General features: G+C 32.7%; 1 long non-coding RNA gene across 1 annotated transcript; it reads left to right on the top strand.

Moving 5' to 3' along the window:
• The first annotated feature begins 159 nt into the window (after positions 1–159).
• On the top strand, positions 160–1,612 carry LOC146945595 (uncharacterized). Its single transcript, XR_015026432.1, has 2 exons — positions 160–512; positions 1,067–1,612. It is a non-coding gene; the product is annotated as an uncharacterized LOC146945595 (long non-coding RNA).
• Positions 1,613–16,226: the final 14,614 nt, after the last annotated feature.

Here is a 16,226-nt window from a genome sequence, read left to right as displayed (position 1 = left end):
AAAAATACAAAAAATAAATTGTACTACGAACTAAATATGATGAAATGAAGGGAAACGGTGCAATTTAACCCTAATTTACATCATTTTGACTCAGCTCATGGCATTAAATATGGCTTAAACTACCATGAATTACATGGTGCATTACCTGTGTAATGCATGCAGCCTGCATCGCAAGGTTTTATTTATAAATACTACTCAACATTCCTTGAAAGACAGAGAAAAAATACATCATTATCTAGCACTTTTGCTTGAACCTAATATTTGTATTGCTTACAAAAATGAAGTCGAAGGATACTAAGAAAAACCAAGTTTCAGACCAGATTAAACATACGGGCTATTCGGGTCCTCCTCCTGCAAGTACGAAGGCGAAGGAAACCAAGAAAAACCAAGTCTCAAACCAGAGAAGTATGGGCTATTCGGATCCTCCTCCTGAGAAATACACTACTTTTCAAAGAACTCAGACACTAAGTGCTAAGAATCAGTCTTATAGCAACACTTGATATGGCTAACAGGTATATCAAGACACTATGATTGTATATTTGTATTTGATTTTTCTCTCCGATATATATTTTAAGGTTTTACCTAATGTGCACAAGTAAAATAGTATTGCATCATGCACAAATATATTTTTCACCATTTAATTAATAAATCTCATCATATCTCACTCTATCCAATAATATGATTATTGATCCAATAATGAAAACTAACTTATACATGATGCAAGACTTGTATCATTTGTATACCATAGAGTTTAGCTGCTTTTTTCAAATATGATTGGTTTTAACAAAAAAAAGTAAGTATATATTCACCAACCAGTTATTATTTTCTTATTTTATTTTTTTAAAGTTGAGTAACCTAATAAAAATTGAAATTCTATCCAAAAAAAATTCAAATCAACTATACATTTTTTATAAGTTAAGGATTAAATCATAATATAATTTAGTTTAAAAGTTTATTTAAAAATTCTCACATCATTTACAGAGTGTCTTATTATTTATTTATTCATCAATCCTTTATATTTTGCTTCGGCACATTCACATCATTGATCATTTCATAAACTTTGCAGGATCTTTTTGCTTGTGGAAATTACACATTGGAAGAAAGTTTACGTCAACGGATTCTATTGTTAGTTAAAGATTTACTCTTTGTAATAGTTGTATTTATTAAATAATAAAGTATCGAGTTTAAGTTATTGGACCTTTATATTATGAGTTTAATTGTGGTGGGTTGACAGTCTAAAACAGTTTTGCACACACAACCAATGAAAACATTCTGAATTGTCATGTTTGGCCCATATAAATTAAAATCATTAATTGACGTGGCAATTTAGAATGTTTTGATTGATTGTGTGTGCAAAACTATTTTGGAATGTCAACCCACTACAATTAAACTTTTATATTATTAAGTTAGTGGTCCATTAAGTTTTATATATATTCTTTTGTAACCTTTTGTAATGTTAAGCTATTGATATTATTTAAACCGTAGACATATTTAAATTTGTTGCATTGTGATATTAATCCAGCTTATGTTATAGGTGTATATATAAGACTCAATGTATTGCTCAAAAAGTGTGCACTTCAATATTTATTCAATAAAATTTGTTGATCATCAAGTTCATTTGTTGAGAGAATATATTTCCACGTCAACACTAATATAAAATATAGATAATAAAATTATAATTTCATTTTTTGCAAAGTAATACACCCTAAACTTTCTTATTACATCAAATACAAAGGAATATATGTATTAAAGAAACAAATTTAAATCAACGAATAAAGGAAATCTACATAGGTATATTACACACAACGGTAAAAATATGTTGCTTAATTGTACTTTTGGTCTCCAACTATTGTGATTGTGAGATTTTGGCCATTACTTTTTTTCTTCAGTGATTTTGACCCCTTCTGTTTTTCTCATTTGTGATTTCGCAGCCTCCATCCAATTTTCTCCAAAATTTACGTTGATGTGTCATCATTTATGTTGTTGTTGCCAAAAAATCAGACCACAAGTGTGAGAGCGAATGAAATTCGCTACTAAGGTTTCAAACTTCTTGACCTTGTTAAGTTTGAATTATAAGAAAAAGCATATTGGTTATGAAAGTTTGAGTGTCGCGTTAATGATTGATCACATGCACGTCAACTTAAATCTTGAGGAAAGTTGAGAGGGAGACTGCCTCGCCATTAAGAGAAAATCATAAGTGGTCAAAATCGCAAAAAAAGTGTGATACCAAAATCGCACAATCACGATTGGAGGATCAAAAGTGCAATTAACTAAATATTTTCTAGTTTCTAATTCCAAATATTTGCCCCATGGTTGGAGGTTTAGTCCCAGTTGATTTAGAGGTAGTTGTTGTAGTCGATGATGATGGCCTAGTAGTTGGATAAAGAACTTTCTGAATGCTTGGCTGTTTAGAACTCATGGTGCAACAACTTATAAATTTCAAGTTTGAATGAGAGAGATGGATAGTGCACAAGCTTGTTTCTAAGAGAAAATTAACACAAATATATTTTGGAGTCGATGAGTATTGAAGAAGCTTAACGTGTTATGGATATTTATAATGATTTGAAGAAAACACGCGTTGCTAGGTAATTCTAGCAGCAAATGGGATAATCCCAGGAAATGGTGAATTTCTACAAAATTTCAGTTTTATTTAAGAAATATTATTTCGATTAATACTTGTTCAGTACGAAATGTTAAATTTCCATGCATTTTGGCTTCAAAATTAAAGAACAGAAATCGTCAAAGATTTCAAATGCGGTGGACGGTGGTTGTTACTGTATTGCATATATAATGAACTTATCATGAATTTTACAAGCCGCGGTTTGCAACACGCCCACGCCAAATAGCAAATATATGAATATTTTTTATTTTTTTTTAAGAAATAACTAACTTTGATTTTTTTTTTTTTACAAAAATAAAAGATACTCATTCATTCAAATTGATAAATTACATCAATATAATATAAATTTAATGTCGCTAAAAACAAAAAGGATAAATCTTTAATCAAACTCATTGTATCCATGTTAATAGCCTAAAACAGCATAATACATATGCCTACCAATATGACTATATTCAAGCCTACAGAATACTCCGTATTTGCAATGTTGGCGACGTAGAAGTCATTCATTGAATCTACACTTGCTCAAAGCTAGTCTTTCCACCTGAATCAAATAAACATAACACTAAGGCGTAGAATAAAAAACACACCGCACAAAGACGAGAATCAAAATAAACAGAGTTGTGCAAAGAAGATGAAATCACAAAAACAAATGAAATAAGATTAAATCACTTATTTAACAAAAAAATAAATAAAAACAATTCAAAGAGGAGATTTTTTGTCAAAATTAACCATAAATCACACTTCTTCGATACATCAAGAAGAAGAGTGGTGCCGACTAGGGTTTGTGAAGGAGAAAAAAGAGAGTTATGTCTATATATGTTGTTGTGAGTAACTTTGAAATTGTTAACCTTAAATTTTGTATGAAAATATTCTTACAAGCTGAAGTGAAGAAATAAAATAAAATACTCCCTCCGTCTTAAAATAATAGTCTTTTAAGGTTTGCGCACGATTTTTAAGAAAATGATAAATTGTGTTGATTTTAATGATAAAATTAGCTTTATTTACTAAAATACCCTTGTTAATTGTAATTTGTGGAAAATTAGCTTTTTTGTGTTGATTATTTATAGTAAAAAATATATTTAACCCTAGAATATATTTTGAACATTCAAATAAAAATGTAAGGGCTCGTAATTCCTGGACAGTAAAATATAATTGAGGGAAAAATATCAAAAAATAAAATTTACCAAAAAATTGGATGCCGTGTGTATCAAACAAACGACCTTAGGAAATTTTACCCTATACTCATACACTTATACTTTCACCCCTACAAATTATAGAAAGTTCCAATTTTACCCTTTTTATGATTTGACTTCACCCCTACAAAATATTTCAACTGATTAAAAGTCGGAAATGGCATGAATCCTGCAAACTCATCGTCACTTAATCTTGAATCAAGGAATTCTTCCATGATCATTGTATTAACAACAAATCTTCCACAAACTCAAATTCACGAGGTTACACGTTTGTCACTTTTGTAATTTGATTTTACCCTTACAAAATATTTCCCATGGATACATGTTTTTTTCAGAACCGAGTAAAATTCCATAAAACTTGATCCAAGTTTTTCCTATGCAAAAATTGTATAGAACACTGACAGATTTATGAATTTTTAAACAAAGTAAACCGAAATCTCCATAAAAGATTTTCTCATCCTATCTTCAGCATTGCAATGATGGTTGATCTTAATTTGTCGTAATTTTGTCAAAAAATTCTGCAAAAACTATTAGATTCATGGGAAAATATGAACAACCTTGGACAAATCATGTAAATCATAAGCAAACGCTCTTCGATTAAACGCTCATTATTTGTATCCAGGTTGAAAACATTGATTCACTATTCTCTTTTACTTTTTCCTTTTTGGATTGTGGTTTATTATTAGCTTCGTGAGTTTAGATTTTTTTAAAGTTCCTTTCATTTTCATTATTATTCATACAATTAGAAATTGTGAACGGAAGATGAAGACCAAAAACGTTTTTCGGTAACCTAAACAACTGTAATTTCATCGACAGAAATCTGCAGTTCAGCCACTGTTTAAATTTCAATTTCAAGAAATCTTGTGTTCGATTTCAACTTCGGGAAAACTTGTTCTGTCAAAAAATATTGTAGGTATTGTAGGGTGAAGTCATATGACAAAAGGGTTAAAATTGGGATTTTTTATGATTTGTAGGGATGAAGGTATAAGTGTTGGGGTACATGGTAAAATGTTCACGACCTTAGAGCAGTGAAAAATGGAGTAAACCACGTTGGTTACAAAAGAGACTTTCTACTTTATGGGCAATTACCAGAATGTCCACTTAAGGTATAATCATGGTAATCAGACCGGACCGGACCGACCGGTTCGACCGCGAACCGGACCAATGTCCGGTTTGATTCTTCTTAAAAACCGCCCTGGGCTAGAACCGGGTTACAGACCGGAAAGCCGGACAGAAACCGGGAAAACCGGACAAAACCGGAGGTTCGGCCGGTTCCACGGGTTAGACCGTGTTTTGTCGTTTGTATAATAAAAGGAAGAAAAATTAAGCGTCGTTTGGCTGGCATAACAGAAGATCCATGATTTTCCTTTCCTGTTATATACTTATATTATACAGTAGAAGCCAAATCAGAAATTGAATATCATTTCTTCCTTATCCTCTACAAATTTCAAGTATGGAGAAGAAAGATGCAGAACAAGAAGAGATGAAGAGGATGAGGCGACGGCGCAAACTTGGTAATGGCAAAACAAACATACATATTTATGGATTAGGGTTATTTTTAAGTTTGGGCTTACTGTATATTATTATGGCCCAATAGTTCATGACACTTGTTTTTTCATGCTTCAGGTTTAGTGTTATTATATGCTTCATAACAAAGTTCTATAAAAGGATAGAAAATAAATAAATTTATTAATTCACCTATAATTTAATTTTTAATAAGTATATTTTTATTTTGTAAATATATATTTTTATATATTTGTTATTAATATCTTTAATTTTAAATGATTTCTTAAATTTAGAGTGAAATTTAATTTTTAAAAGTATGAAAAAATAATATTATTATTTATGGTTGTATATTTTCATATTATAAAAATAAAAAAATGTGTATTTTACTATTACCGGTTGAACCCCGGTCCGACCTTTAAACCTTGAACCCATGAGTGGAGCGGTTCGTTCTCCGGTCCGGTTTTGATTACCTTGGGTATAATTACCACTTATTTAATAAATAAATAAATAATGGATAGATATAACTATTGCATAGTGATGAGAATGTTAATGATAATAGCTAGTTTTACTCTTTCCTTGTTGTACAAGTAATAAACCCTAGGTAGTTATATGCTACTGCATGCATACACTAGGCTAACATACACTGAGATCTTTGTATATATATCCAATGTAATGATTGATTCATCAATGAGAATTCATATTTCATCATTCTTTCTTGTTTCTTAATATGGTATCACGCGCCTTCTATTACGTGGTAAAGGTTGTTTCGATCCATAACGGTTTCTAACTGTTTTTCTTCTGTTGTGCTTTCTCTTTTGATCATCTTATTTGATCGTTCTTCCCTGATCTTTGGTGCAAGATTCTACATCTTGATTCTTGTTTCTCGTTGAATTTTCTGTTTTTTTGTTCGATTGAATTTCATCTTTAATGGTTCCTTTCGTTGATCTTCTTCTTCTTCGTCGTTGTGATTCTTGCTCTGTTTTTTCTCCGTTTCTGAAATGTTTCTTCATTTTCATGGCTCCATGTAATTCTTCTCCAGATACTGAATCTGTTTACTTTGTTCATCATAGTGAAAGCCCCAATTCACTGTCCATTACTCCCAAACTTAATGGTTCCAACTACATTGCTTGGAGTCGTACCATTGAATGATCATTGGGAACGAAGAACAAATTAGGGTTCATCAATGGCACCATCCTATGCCAGATTCTGATGATTTGAACCGCGCAGCTTAGGAACGATGCAATCATCTTGTTCAATCTTGGCTCACTAATTCTGTTTCTGATTCAATTGCACAAATTGTAGTGTTTTGTGATACTGCTCTTGAGGTTTGGCTTGATTTGCGTTCTTCATTAATAATCTCAAGCAAGGTGTTAAATCCGTTTTGGATTATTTTACTGAAATGAAGTCCTTTTGGGAGGAATTGTCTTCACATAGACCTATTCCTAGTTGTGTATGCATTCATACTTGTCGCCGTGAAGCTTCTAGAGTTGCTAAAACACATAGGAATCAAATAATGCAATTTCTTACAGATTTAAATGACCATTTTTCATTTCTTAGTGTTGGAACAAAATGTGTTTAACAATGAACCTTAAAGAGTTTTGATGATAACAAGGTATTAAAAATTGTAAATTGGACTAGCTAATATTTGTTCAAGTGTACAGGACCATAATTAAAAGCGCTCCTGAAGGCAATATGCTCCTGAAGAGAAAAAGCGCTCCTGAAGAGAGTAAAGTGCCCCTGAAGACTAAAGCGCTCCTGACGGAATAGTGCTCCTGAAGATTAGTGCTCCTGAAGACAAGAGGTCCAGAAGCGCCACGTCATCATCAGAAGCTACATTATCAGAAGCTGCCTCATCAGAAGCCATTTCACTAGAAGTTGAAGATCAACTGAATTTGAGAAATTCAAGGATTCAAGAGTTGTTTCATGGATCGAAATTCATCAAAGGACAACAAAAGATTAGTGGAATTTTGCAACGGTCATTTCAAAGGTGTTTGAAGGCATGTGCTTGCAATTTTGGACGAAAGCGTTGACATTGTACTATTGTACGAACTGTACAACCACCTTCTCCACTACTCTGTTTTTGTGTCCACGCTAGAAGACAAGAAAACAGCTCTAGAATACGGCTTCGCCTGCAAAGATGTTCCTTTGGATAAGGAATGGATTTCAAATTTGTTCTTCATAGGACAACAACCAAATCAGGCAAAAGATCACTAGTGAAAGATCAAGCTTCAACAACGACTCTTTGATGTGCTGGCAATTTCACAACGTCTCTTTCACACCTCTATATAAAGGAGTGAAGACTTAGAGATTTGGTAATGCTAAACGAAAGACTCACAACATTTTTACAAGTTCCAAACCTCTGCTGAAATTGTTCTACATTCACTTAGAATTTATGTGTCTCAAAGTTTCATCTTAGAAATTCTTAAGTTATTGAGTCTGTATCTGATTTGTATTGTGAGCACCTCTGATTGTATATCAAGTGTTCAAACTTAAACAATTTTCTGTGTAATTTTGTTTAGTTAGAAGTCTCTTGCAGTTGTTCTAGAGCAGGGAAGTCTCTTGATTGTGTTCTTGAGCATAGGAAGACTCTTGCAAAGTGTGCTTGAGCAAAGGAAGTCTCTTGCAGGTGTGCTTGAGCAATTGTAATCAGATATTACATTATAGTGAAATCTCCTTGGAAGTGCAAGGGGGACTGGACTACTTCCAGATTGTGGAAGGAACCAGTATAATTGCTTTGTGTCTTTCTTCTTCTCTCTCTGTTTTATTCCGCTGCGTTCAGATTCTGATTATCACTTCAGAAGCTGTCTCACTTAGCTTCTGATCAGTGTGTTCAGTTTTTAGAGAATCGAAGAATTTTTCAAAACACAATTCAACTCGCCCCCCCCCCCCCTTCTTGTGTTTTCTCACCTTCAATTGGTATCTAGAGCATTAGTTCTGTTGATAACACCTAACAGTGTAACAGTCCAAGATCTGAGAAAAACATGTCTACTGAATCTTCTACTTCTGGTCAAACTAGGTATAATAATGTTTCACATGATTATAGTGACAGTAAGAAATCCAGTGTTGGGAAGATTCATAAGTTCAACGGAGATACTGAAGAATTTTCTTGGTGGAAAACCAACTTCTATAGTTATATCATGAGCTTAGATGAAGAACTATGGGATATACTAGAAGATGGTGTTGGTGACTTAGTTCTTGATGAAGATGGAGCTGCTGTGGATAGAAAGAAACATACTCCTAAGTTAAAGAAACTCTACAAGAAGCATCATATTATCAGATGAGCTCTTGTCACTGCCATACCCAAAGCAGAATACATGAAGATGAGTGACAAATCCACTGCTAAAGCTATGTTTGCTTCTCTCTGTTCAAACTACGAAGGCAGCAAGAAGGTCAAAGAAGCTAAAGCTCTCATGCTTGTACATCAGTACGAGTTATTCAAGATGAAGGATGATGAAACTATTGAGGAGATGTACTCAAGGTTTCAAACCTTAGTCTCTGGGCTACAAATTCTAAAGAAGAGCTATGTTGCTTCTGACCATGTGAGCAAGATACTCAGAAGCTTGCCTGCTAGATGGAGACCAAAGGTGTCTGCCATTGAGGAAGCTAAAGATTTAAACACTTTAAGTGTCGAAGATCTTGTTAGTTCTCTCAAAGTTCATGAGTTAAGTCTTAATGAACATGAGTCTACTAAGAAGAGTAAATCAATAGCTCTTCCATCCAAAGGCAAGTCATCAAAAGCTCTCAAAGTGGTTGAATCTGAAGAAGAAGAACAATCAAGTTCAGATTCTGAACCAAATGTTGCTGAAATGGCCATGCTCTCCAACAGACTTCAATATCTGGCCAAGAAGAACAGAAAGTTTCTAGCCAAAAGGGGTAACTCCAGAAGCTCAAGGAGAGAAGATCAGAAGGAATGCTTCAACCTGGACACTTCATTGCTGAATGCCCTGATCTTCGGAAGGAGAAGACAAAGGACAAGTCAAAGAAGTCAACATTCAAGCCAAGCAAATTCAAGAAGCAGATTAAGCAGAGTTTAATGGCAACCTGGGATGATTTGGGAAGTGAATCTGGATCTGATAAAGAGGAAGTTGATGAAGATGCAAAGATAGCTGTTGGGTTGGTAGCAACAGCAACTTCAGAAGCAGGATCAGATTCAGACTCTGAAGATGAAAACGAGGTATATTCTAAGATTCCCATAGATGAACTTGTTGAGTCACTTAAAGAACTTCTTACATATTTTGAAGTAAGAACCAATGAGTTGAAGGATTTAAAAGAAAAATATGCTGATTTGGTAAAATAGCAAAAATCAACTCTATTGGATCTGAAAGCTTCTGAACAAGGACTTAGGGGCTTTGACTTCATGCGTAAAACTTATGAAGATCAGCTCAGGTTCTTATGTCAGAAGCTATAAGAAAAGTGTGATGAAAAACCTTTAAGCAACCATGAAATTGCTCTTGAAGATTTTATCATATCTGGCATTGACAGAAGCAGAGTGGCTTCTATGATTTATAGCATTTACAGAAACAATGGCAAAGGGATTGGCTTTTCAGGAGGGAAACCAAATGAAATCAGTCTCAATGCATGTTGTGAATGCATCAAGGAAGGATTGAAAACCTTCTTTGTACCTGAAGGTGCTGAGTTGGAAACTATTGTTCAATCAGAACCTGAAGCTTCTAACTCTAAGGCTAAGATCACCTCAAAGCCAAAGAATTCTAAGCCAAAGGCTATGATCAAATCTGATTCCAAGACTTCAAAGATAAGGATCCTGAAAAGATCAGAACCTGTTCCTCAGAGTCTGGTGAAACCAAAATCTGAGGTTCTGAAGTCCAAGTTTCAGAAGAAGACAGTTACTGCTTCTGAAGTACCAAAACCTAAGCTGATGGTGAAGGAAAATTGAAAGATATCATACACAGCGGAAGAAGAAGAAGAAGAAGAATTTCGATTTTCATTCCTTGGATCATTACGAAATTCAAACATGAATCAGTGATTCGATTGTTACCTCGAAGTGTGAAATCTGAAAGCTGAGAACTGGAAACTGGAATCTCAATCACAGCCAAGCAAGCAGCAAGCAGCAAAGCCTCTAGCAAGTTCACAAGAACAGTTCTCCTCCAAAACTCGGTGCTAGCCAATGAATTGGAAGTGCAGAGAAGAAAGGGGTTGCTTCAAAAACGTGTAACCAAAAACTTCAGCACCAGAGTTCTATTTATAGAACTTCTAGTGTGCTCTGCAAGCCATAAGTCACTATTGGGCTTCAGTAAGCCCAACAACGAGTTTAGTAATTTTGCTAACTAATTAGCGTTATTTACTAAACGCACCCCTTATATAAGTCATACTTATATATTTCTCTTTTGACTGTTCTTTGTGTGTGACCCTATAGGTTCTAGTCACGTTGGCAATAATATTAAATCTAATATTTAATATTATAAACAATGAGCGGTATCTAGCAACACATCATTGCTACCCAAGTGACAAGAATGTCAAGTGATCTGACGAAACCTTTCCATGATAATACTCATGTGTACACTTACTCCTTTGTCTCGATATCTTTATTGATCCCAAGGCATAGATATTGTCACCCTTGTATAGATCAATGTTTATATTCCTTGATTCCGAAATATACTGAATAACGAATAAGTCCAATATCTTATATTGACTTAGTTCGGCATGGCCATGCAATTTTACAGTCATATTTCATCAAGAGGCCTAAAGATATATCTCCTGTTTATGAGGAGGGACAAATCCCATCTAGGACACTCATGTCCCTCAGCATGATTCATCAAGTACCCATCAACCAACGTTATGGTTATCCTTTTACAGACAACGTTAGAATGGCAACAAAGCACTTGAGTCCACATCTAGGGATCATAGTGGTTTCAGGTCTAAGAGCGATATACATTATTATCATTGTGAGAATATCTTATGACAATTTCATAACTTACTATATAGTATTCTCACGGCGGGTCAATCCAGTATAAATATTACTCCTAATATTTATACCTATGTATAGACTTAATATCTCAATATCAATGACCCATGAGATGCAGTCATCAGTCTACATACATAATAGTCTTTATGCTTTATTATTATCCCAATTCATATTAAAGCTTGACTATGGATATGTTTAAGAATAGCGTTCTTTACGTAATGTAATCTCATGATTAAGTCACACTTAATATTCCATTACATGAACTATCTATTCTAGGGACTTTATTATTTTGAAACATAACAAAATCAATAAAGAAATGCCTTATGATTATATATATTCACAATATATATTTATATCAATATCATGATACAAAGCCAAACCCAATCAATATTGATTGGATATTAGGGCTTACTCCAACAATCTCCCACTAGCACTAAAAGCCAATCAAATATTAACTCAATATATATTGATCAAGTGTTAGCATCAAGCACACCCTGGGCATGATACTATTCTAGTAGATAAGGAACTCTTTCCTATGTTGGTAGGTTACACTTCTTTCAATTTCCACTTTCGATCTTCCATCGAAAAGAAATTGAAGTGTCAAAGTATACATTGGGATTATTGGTGAAATCAAGTATTCATTGCTCGCAAGATTAAACCAATTTCACCTCAAACGGGATCAATGGAATCCGCAACGCAAGAGACACATGGTTTCGTTCAGTTATGAGCTAAACAATCCAATATATATTTGACATCTGTAATAGAAACAACAACTATTTGAAGCTTGTACTTTTACAAATTTCATAGTTGATATCCAAGCATAGCATTTATTCCAAATTGCGATTTGGATATACTGTACACCGATATTAAAGTCAGCATCATTGTAACTTCTTTACAATGTTCCTTTAATCCGTGTTCAAGAAACAATCATTAGTCCTTTAAGACATCCATGGATATTCTTGAAAGTATTCTAGTGTCGAACACTACAATCAATTTTGGTACATATTGAAAATAATTTTCTAACCATGTCTCACATGTATAGATAAATTGTTTTGGTGACTAGTATGTCATCCACATACTCCACCAAACTAATATCAATGCTCCCACTAATCTCCTTATGTGCACAAGATTTCTTTATTAATAAAAGTTTTCATAAAACTTCACTAATAAAACAAATAATTCAACTTCAAGAAGCTTACTCCAGTTCATACATGAATTTTGTAATATATATACCTTTCTAGCATTCTTTGGATTAACGAAACCCTACATATATGTCAAATACATATACAAGGTCATTCTAATTAAAGAATGCAACATCGTTGTCCATCTCCTAGAATTTGCATTATACAATAATGACAAGTGGGATCGTTAGATTTAAGCATTACAATGATGTAATAGTTTCGTCATGATTTGCATCACGAGTTGCAAGAAACCTTCTACAATCAATCACATCTTAAATGTATTCATAATACCATCCATGTCAGTTTTCTAAAAGAAAACTCACATTCCAATATCCATATATGGTCTGTGTACATAGATTCTTTATAAGATCCCATGGCATATAGCCACTTCTCAAAGTTCAAGCCATTTAGATCTTGTGCTACTCAAACTGATGATTTAACAACAACCCTTTGTTGAATCAACTCGTGTTCCATTCTTAGAGAGATGTGTATTTTGTGTTTCTTGACTTAATTCAAGTTCTACATCACTCCCACTGGCTCTTGCAAAGCTCTATTCCTTGAAAAGGAATACTTCAGTTCTAGAGACAAACAACTTTTGTCAAAGAAGAAGATGTGAAATAATATCCTTTAGTTTCCTAAGGATAGTGACACAATTATACATTCATTAAATTCGAAGTTTAGTTTATCTAATAAACCATATAACCTGAAATTATCATAAAGTCAAAACTAGGTACTCTTACCTCCATATCTAATATGGTGTCTTTATGATTACTTAATTGGAACTTTGTTGTGGGTGAAGAATAACTGTAATAATTAATTTCAAGAGTCATTGAGTTATAATCAAACTATCAAGTCATGTCAAACATGAAACGATATAAATAATCATTATACTCATTAATCAAGCATTTACCATCACGACTTACTCGTATAGTCTTTATACTTTTCAAACTTATTCCTTTTACTTCATTGTTAAAATCTTTGAACAATTTCAAAGTTTTCTTGAATCGTGTCAAATACACTTTGCTTATCTACTAAATGATTTAGTAATGTTAGATGAAGTAATAGAAACAATATCTAGCAAATATGTTTAGTTCTCCATATACATCTCATATGTATATCAATTCAAATAAATTATGTGTCCTTTCACCTTTGTTGGTGACCGGTGTACTAATCTATTTTGAAAAGTGGGGCTCACATCCTTCAAATGATATAAAATCAAATGAGTCCAATAGTCCATATCCATGGATTTTTGGAAATGTGAATCACAATTGTTTGTACTAAACGTTGATGCCAATAATCTACAAAAGGTTCAAATCTCATTTGATCCTCTTTTCACATAAGTTATAGACCAGCTTATCAAGATCATGGAACTCAAATCCATTACTTGATTAGCATACTTCTATAGAAAACATAATTTGCATAATAGGACAACGTTTGTCTATTATTCAACTACACAATCATTCTCTTGTCAATACAAGATTTATGATTTAATGCTTCTATTTTATATGGAATTTAATAACAATTATTTGGTTCCATATCAAGTTAAATTTAAGTCCAAGCATTAGCTCCTATGTCAATGAAACAATTTGTTTCATTCTAGACGTAAGTGAACTTCACTTATAGTTAATGTTCTGCTTCTTTAAAACTCTCTATATTTCAACAAATATGAGATTAATCATCAAGTATCATATACTTATGATGAAGAAGTAGAAATTTAACTTTCTATAACTATATGGGTAAATAAGAAGTCTTACTTCTTTCTTATATTTTGACCCTTTCAAAACTACGAGCAATTTTTGTTTTTCAACTTTTGAAATAATTGCTTCCCCTTTTTGCAACCGTGTTTAACCTTTCAAAGGTAGAAAAACAGAATTTGAATTTTATTCTTATCCATGTACATCTACTTGATAGGCTTAAACTATTCATCTTATAACATTGAGGTTGAATGATCATATCATTCTCCATCGTCGTTATCACTATGAGATATCCTATATCTACTCATTTGACCCAATGCTTCTGATAAGCGTTGTTTTTCAAATATAGACATAGAAAGTTGCTAGGAAATAACTGCTCGAGAATATACAGTTTTTCTCATTCTTAAGAACAATTCTTAAATTTTGTACCAATTCAGAAATTCTTTTCTGAAAATTTTGTTCTTCATAAGAACTTTTAACAGTATAATAAAATTTATATGCTAAAGAAATTCTAAATATAGAAAATAAATAAAATAAATGTATCATGATTTAAAACATATTTAAATAGGTCTTTAATTAAATACGCTCCCACTATTTTACTCAAATCAAATGACCTTCAAAACACTTGATTCGGAAAATCTCGTTGGAAGATTTTCTAGTGGGTTGAAATCCATATTTCACCTTGCTTTAAGTCAACGGGGGCTGTACTCAAAACTCAGTTATTTAGGTAGGAACTCCTTCCAATTGTATCTCATAGAACTTTCAAATCATTTGAGTGAATAACTCCTTACTCTAATCTATCATATAGATGTTCCCAAACATTGCTTCTAAATTTATTTTAATCTTATTAAAATTAATTTAGTTAAGTTAAACCCAAAACAATAACACTTGGGTAAATTGGATTACCGCACCGCAACTTACTAGTATAGAAAGTGCACCTCGCGGAGGCTAAACCTACACATTTCGATATTAGTCTTGAAGGGTGTTAAACTTTTGGAAAGCATTGAACTTAATATTTTGAATTGAAGGATTTTTATTAAGTTTGATCTCACCTCACCACGGCTTATATATCATATATATTCGCACTCTAATCATAACATGCATAACGATTATACAATAATAAAAGTGACATGATTATGGCCATCCTAACGCTATGACTCTCTCAAGCCAATGAGAGAATCTAAACTAATCCTAGAAACGACCTTGCTTCTCCAAGCTTGACCCCCAGGACTATCCTAACGTCATGAGCCCTATTACTTCTTTGCATTCTATTTACATTACATATGAAAGAAACTCGTTTTACATACGAGGGAGTGGATGAGAAGAGAATGTACAATAGAGATATAAGAGAGAGGCACGACACGCATACCGTATTTTAATATCCAAAAGAAATAAAATAAAAGGACTAGGGCCATAATCATTCACATGATAATAATAACAAACACACTTTTATTATTATTAAGGTCTTATAATTAAAATAAATTAAATTAAAATTTGACATATGATCACACTACGCAGATTAGCTGGGGGTTTAATTGAGTACCAAAATATATTATATTGAGTACAAAAATATATTATATTAAGTACAAAAATATCTCATATTATGTACCAAAATATATTTTATTGAGTACCAAAATATATTATATTATGTACCAAAATATATTTCAGATCAAGTACTAAAATATATTAGATTGCATACCAAAATATCTCAGATTGTGTTCCAAAATATTCTAGATTGCGTATTTCGCATCAACACTTGACACATTTATGAACACCCAAATCGTTTCGGCAAATATTATGATCAAATCCAAAAGATCATATATGATATTGAAACTCTTTCAAATCATGATTCTTTTAAATTATAAACAAATCAAGTTAAAGTCATGCAAATCGATTAAATAATTTCAAAAGATCATATATGACATTGAAACTATTTCAAATCATGATCTTTTAAATTAACTATCAATTTAGGATCGTTTATTACCTTTCAAACAACTTTTGAAAAACAATCCAAAAGGTAGAATTTTTATTTACTTAATTATAGTAATATTGACACTCAATAATTATTATAATTAAATCTGCTTTATTTAGGCAATCAATTTGTTTCCA

This window comes from Medicago sativa, chromosome 2 (genome assembly GCF_051527215.1).
Source record: "Medicago sativa cultivar Bolivia chromosome 2, Bolivia_mono, whole genome shotgun sequence".
NCBI lineage: Eukaryota > Viridiplantae > Streptophyta > Magnoliopsida > Fabales > Fabaceae > Medicago > Medicago sativa.
Note: the sequence above shows the minus strand (reverse complement) of the source record. Positions and strands in the feature narration are given on the sequence as shown.